General features: G+C 40.7%; 1 protein-coding gene across 1 annotated transcript in view; it reads left to right on the forward strand.

Moving 5' to 3' along the window:
* ZMYM2 (zinc finger, MYM-type 2) overlaps positions 1-6297 on the forward strand; it is a 124024-nt gene that overhangs the window by 1504 nt on the left and 116223 nt on the right. The window contains exon 2 of the mRNA XM_011959052.1: positions 706-774. The gene's annotated coding sequence lies outside the window, so the exon portion shown is untranslated. The remainder of the gene's footprint in view (positions 1-705; positions 775-6297) is intronic.

A 6297-nucleotide genomic window follows, 5' to 3' on the forward strand; every position in this document is an offset into this window, starting at 1 on the left:
GCGGGGGGCGGGGGAGGGGCGCCCCGGCCGGGTCTCCGCTCTCGGGGCCGCGCTCCCACCCTGTCCACTGGAGCCGAGGTCCCCAAGTTTTTCGGGGTGAGGGCTGCTGCCTCTGCCCCGCCGGGTCCCCTCCTTCGCTCTTCTTTTCCTCGGCGCTGCGCTGCGCGGCTCTTGCTCCGCACGTATTGTTTGGCTGGGTCTCTAATGGCGGACGGGGAGGCAGCGCTGCCGGTCGCCGACTGCAGGGGGGGGCAAACCTCGGGCCCAGGGCAACTGCTTGGGGCAAATGTGGGCGATATCGGCCCAGCGGTGACGTGAGCCGCCCCTTACCTCTGAATTGGTACTTGGAGTGACGGGGATGACGCTGGGTGGGCAAATTTAGGAGGGAATACAAATCCCTTGCTGGCGTCGAGGCAGCGTTTTCCCTTCCCCCCTCCCTTCCCGGGAGCAGGCTCGGTGTCCTCAGGCCCCCTCCCTTCCAGATTTTGCCTTTCACATGGATTTTGGCCCCAGATATATATTTTGCGCTGTTTTGCCCCACTTACGCAGGAGGGGGCTATTGTGCGCATGGTGGGGGTAATAATAGAAGAACCGAACCTCCTTGACCTCTTATTCCCTTCTCTGCCTCCTTCTGGCAGAAAGGGTTGGTTTCTCCCACCAGGTTGTGTGTTCTTGATACATTTTTCTTTTCGCCTCCTATCCCAGGACCAAGAATCGCCTTCAACCCTGTCTGGTGCATCCTTGGCAGAAAGTGAGGAGGAAAACACCCCCATTGTGAGTCCTTTGCCCCTAATTTGTTGCTAATAGAGGACATTGTCAGGTTGTAGGGGTTCAGCTACGGGACCTGGCCCTCCCAGTTGTTTTGAGGGGGAGGAGCCTTCCCTTGGGTGGCAGCTGCCCCCAGGGCGAAGCCTGGGTAATGGCTGGTGAGGCAGCTGGGAGTGGGCGCTGCTGTTTCCACCGCTGCAGACATCGCTCCTGCTGCTGCAATACCAACCTCAGCAACCAGACGACGGTCTTCTGCAGCTGCTCACGTTACCGGGGAGGAGGGGTGGTGCGAAGGAGGGCATATTTCTGGTGCCCTCTAGAGTTCCAAAATGGGAATTAAAGTTATTTCTTGTTGAATGCTGTGCGTGCAACCTTAACATTTTTTCTTTAACAATGGCTAATTGATTGAAGGAATTGGAAACATAGAAATAATCATTTATATTTTTGTTTATGGGTATTGGAAACGCAAATTTTGACACGGTTCGTGAGTTAGATCTTTTTTCATTTATTTACTTACGAAAGGGATGGAGTCCACTCTAGTGCTATCTTGTTCACCGAGTGTTATGCTGATCAGTCCAGTGTACTGATCTAGTTACTTTCTTCGTTCCCCGTCTTCCATGTTGATCATCTTTCACTTAGCGATCGTTTTTGAATGTGTTACCTGAGAATGAATGAATTTGTTGGTTTTAAGGCAACCATGTAATGTGCTGGGGAGGAAGATGAAGATAGCCAGTCATAGTTTCCTTCAGACAATTGAAACTAAACAAAGTATCTGAAGTCAGCACTCTGCATACATTATATCTCTGGAGCCCATTGACAGTTGATACTGTAACTTGTCATCTCTGTCAGAGTCAGAGATGAGTTATTTACGCTTAAGTATTCACTCCACATGGTTTAAAAAATAGTTAATTGATAAGCGTTTGCTGAATATACATTGTGAAGGATGATGTGAGAATAGTAACTTGTATTAAATGTACATCGTTCTAGGCACAGTCCAGGACACTTTCCTTTAATCTTAGCAAGTAGCCCACAGGGTAATACGAATGGCATGTATTGAGCCCTTATTGTATGCTAGCCCGATTCTAAGGTTTTTTTTTTTGTTTTTTAAGTTTATTATGGAAACTTTAAATTTTACGTGTAAGAATAGTGTACTGACCCTCCATGTGCCCATCATTCACATTCTAAAATTATCAATACGTGCCCGCACTAATTTTTAATGTGTTAAGTAATTTAATTATCATGAAAACCCAGTGATGTTGATAACCACAGTTATCAATTAGATTTTTATACTGCTTTGTTTCAAAACTAACGGGCTGTTTGGATCAGAATTAACATAGTCTCTTTTTCAATGTGTGTGTAAAATTTACAGTCTGTAATTGTTTTCTAAATACTGCTAACTTGAATGACTATAACTTCTCTAATGAGTTTGAAGTTCATCTCAGGTGTCAGATCATTCAAATATAGTGAATCAAGGTTAGATCTTTCAAATGGATGGAAGATGCTTATCGCTGCATATTTTCACAAAAGATTTACCTTTCTAGGATTTTTTTTCTTTGTTCTTAGTTATGTTGATAGGGGAAGCTTGATAATTGGTTATGTTTAGTAGATATTTGGAGACGAGGAACATAAAAAATGTAAAATCAGTACTTTTCTGTAATGCCAACATATGTATACTAACGGGAAGCAGTGCTGCTTTTACATAACCAGAATGTGGTTCTTGTTTTGCTTAACAATTTAGCTTAGAATTGAACATTTCTTTACTTAAAAACAGCAACTAGTGATGCTGTTATGTGGTAGACAGTAAGATGAAGATAACCTGATGATTTTTAATTGGCCTTGACTAAATAAGTACTTTTATTATACAGTAGGAACATATGTGAGTGCTTTTAGATCTATTTACAAAGTATTTTGACAGTTAAAACTACTTTGAATATTTATGGCATCTTTCTTTAGTGCATCCTTAATAATATCTATTCCCTCCTACCTATCCTTTTAAACTGTTGGGAGAAAGATATAAAGTGGTCTCTGCTTTTCCATGGGCTGGGCTTTTGTATTTCATGTGGTGAGACAACCCTGAATTACTCAGGTATGACATATACGCTGACATATGAACATTTTTAACTTCTGTGTGGATAGAGAGCTTATATTGCCTTTGAACAACAGTTTTTTTTTTTTCAGTTTTATTGTATTTTGCCCTTGTTTGAGGTATGGAGATGTACAAACTTAATACATTTGAGACAAAGTGAATCTTTACCTTCAGTCAGATGCTCTGGTATTAATGTGATGGGAAGAATAGGTATGAAATGCTGAAACTCTGGTGTCAAAAGGCGTGATATAATTAGAAATGTTATATTTTCTGTCTCTCTAGCATTAATATGTCTCCATCCCATTTGACAATATTGTTAACATATATCATGATAAATGTCATTTATTATAAGAAGACTGGGCTATTCAAATTGCACGTGTTTTTTTTTTTTTTTTTTTTTTTTCAAGATGGAGTTTCACTCTTACTGCCCAGGCTGGAGTGCAGTGACGCGAACTTGGTTCACTGCAACCTCCGCCTCCTGGGTTCAAGTGATTCTCGTGCCTCAGCCATCCAAGTAGCTGGGATCACAGGTGTGCGCCACTGTGACTAGCCAATTTTGTATTTTCAGTAGAAACAGGATTTCATCATGTTGGTCAGGCTTATCTCGAACTCCTGGCCTCAAGTGATTCGCCTGTCTCAGCCTCCCACAGTGCTGGGATTACAGGCATAAGCCACCTCACCCAGCCTCTTTTTTTTGAGATGGAATCTCTCCTTGTCATCCAGGCTGGAGTGCAGTGGCGCGATGTCTGCTCACTGCAACCTCCGCCTCCCGGGTTCAAGCATTCTCCTGCCTCAGCTTCCCAAGTAGCTGGGACTATAGGCACTTGCCACTACACCTGGCTAGTTTTGTATTTTTAGTAGAGATGGGGATTTTCAGTAGAGACGAGGTTTCACCGTGTTGGCCAGACTGGTCTCGAACTCCTGAGCTCCAGTGATCCGCCCACCTCAACGTCCCAAAGTATTGGGATTACAGGCGTGAGCCGCCGTGCTGGCCTGCATGTGATTTTTATAGCGAATGCAAGGAGAGCCCAAACTCAAGTGTTTTCTCTGATTGGATTCGCAAATAGTATTTTATGTAGGGCATTTCAATTTAGGGAAGAAATAAATTGCTTTGACTTCCTGCATTTTCCTCCTTTAAAAACACTTCAGTTGGTTAATTTTCTTATATTCCTGTCAAAGCACAAAAGTGAACAGGACTTTTGAAGTATTCAGATCAAAAAGTACTAATGCAGGTCTCCAATATATAAGACTTACAAAGTTGTCAATGAGAAAAATTGCTGTTGGATAAATCCATGAATTTGAGTGCAGCAATCTGAGTAACAGTTGCAGCTTATTTTGGTATTTTATTTTGGTTGTATATCAGCAAATTTTTTTTATGTAGTTGGAGTTGCCCATTTTTATATTTGCAACCTGGTTTTTTAAATAAGTCACTTTGTAGTCTTAGATGTCTCTTACTAAAATAGAGATATGAAAAGGATCTTTATGGTCATCACCAAATGCTTGGCAACAAGATGGGTTCATGATTTTAAAATGTGTTGGATTATAACACATTTGAACATATCTGTTGTTTTCGTGCATATTTTGAGATATATTAATTTTTTTGAATTGAGCTTTACACAATACTTGAAGCACCTCTGTGGAGCTGCAGAATGAATTTTCGTAAACATTTTTAAACTTTTTATTAAAGAGTTTAAAAAATGATGTGCAGAGAGGTTAGCAGAATCACTTGATTAGTATGACTTTGGGATTTGTTCTTAGTACTGTTTTATTTTTAACTTTATAACAGTCCATTGAAAATTAGAAGTAATAAATTTTAAGAAAAATTAATGCTCTTTAATTTGAAAGAAGGGTATAGCTGTTGAGTTTTATTTTTACTGATTTGATTAGTGTTCTATAAGTATTCATGTTTGCTATTTCAAGAAATGACGTAAGAGTAAACTGGTTGGCTGAGCTCAGTGGCTCACGCCTGTAATCCCAGCTTTGGGAGACTGAGGTGGGTGGATCACCTGAGGTCAGGAGTTCGAGACCAGCCTGGCCAATGTGGTGAAACCCTCTCTCTACTAAAAATACAAAGATTAGCCAAGCATGGTGTTGGGCATCTGTAATGCCACATACTCAGGAGGCTGAGGTAGGAGAATCACTTGAAACTGGGAGGTGGAGTTTGCAGTGAGCCAAGATTGCACCACTGCATTCCAGCCTGGGTGATAGAGTGAGAGACTGTCAAAAAAAAAAAAAGAGTAAACTGATTATTCACAGAAATAGGTAATGTATGTTTAATAGGTCGGTTTTTTATAGAGACAGGGACCTGCTTTGTTGTCTCCTGGACTCCTGGACTCAAGCGATCTTCCTACCTTGGCCTCCCAAAGTGTTAGGATTGTAGGCGTAAGCCACCATGCCTAGCCAGTAGGTTGGGTTATTTATTTATTTATTTATTTATTATTTATGGCGGAGTCTCGCTCTGTCACCCAGGCTGGAGTGCAGTGGCCAGATCTCGGCTCACTGCAAGCTCCACCTCCCGGGTTTACGCCATTCTCCTGCCTCAGCCTCCCGAGTAGCTGGGACTACAGGCGTCCGCCACCTCGCCCAGCTAGTTTTTTGTATTTTTTTTTTTTAGTAGAGACGGGGTTTCACCGTGTTAGCCAGGATGGTCTCGATCTCCTGACTTCATGATCCACCCGTCTTGGCCTCCCAAAGTGCTGGGATTACAGGCTTGAGCCACGGCACCCGGCTGGTTGGGTTTTTTAAACTTTTGCACACTTATGTTTTATTAATATAAGTTATCATCTTGTTTTTGTTTATTCTTAATTTAGACCCTTCTCTTTAATGTCAATAGGCTGCCAAGGATTAGGTTTTTCTCTGTTTTCCAGAGGGTTCCAGATTTTTTTTCCTCTCTAGTGTTCCTAGTGAAGTTCAAGGTCAGATTAGTTTTTGTGAATTTATAAATCTAAAGAGTTTTAAAAAATTTATCCTTAAAAATATATTTTTTATATTACAAGTTAATGTTAAATTGTAATCTTTTAAGATAAATTTACTAGGAATAAATTGGTGCAACTTCATATGAAAATGTTGGGAAAGATCTGTTAAAACTATTGCATTAAACTCTCTAACCATGCATTTAGATTGGATAAGAAAAATACATAGCTATTTTAAGTAACATTGGGATGCACAGTTAGAAGTTGCAGACAGAATAATATTTGTACAATGTGACTATAATACAGTGAGACAAATTCTTTTTACTTTATAGCAATGCATGTGTATATTACTCTCTGCCATAGTCACGTAGATACTGTCTCTGGACTTACTAGTGTAAGAATTGACAACTAAATTTTTGGGTTTTGTTACTTAACATTAAAAAATGACTTTTTCTTCTAATACTGGAATAGTTTTGTAATCATTCCTTTCAAAGAGGTATGTCTTTTTTTTTTTTTTTTTTTTTTTTTTTT

Source organism: Colobus angolensis, unplaced genomic scaffold (genome assembly GCF_000951035.1).
Source record: "Colobus angolensis palliatus isolate OR3802 unplaced genomic scaffold, Cang.pa_1.0 Scaffold113, whole genome shotgun sequence".
NCBI lineage: Eukaryota > Metazoa > Chordata > Mammalia > Primates > Cercopithecidae > Colobus > Colobus angolensis.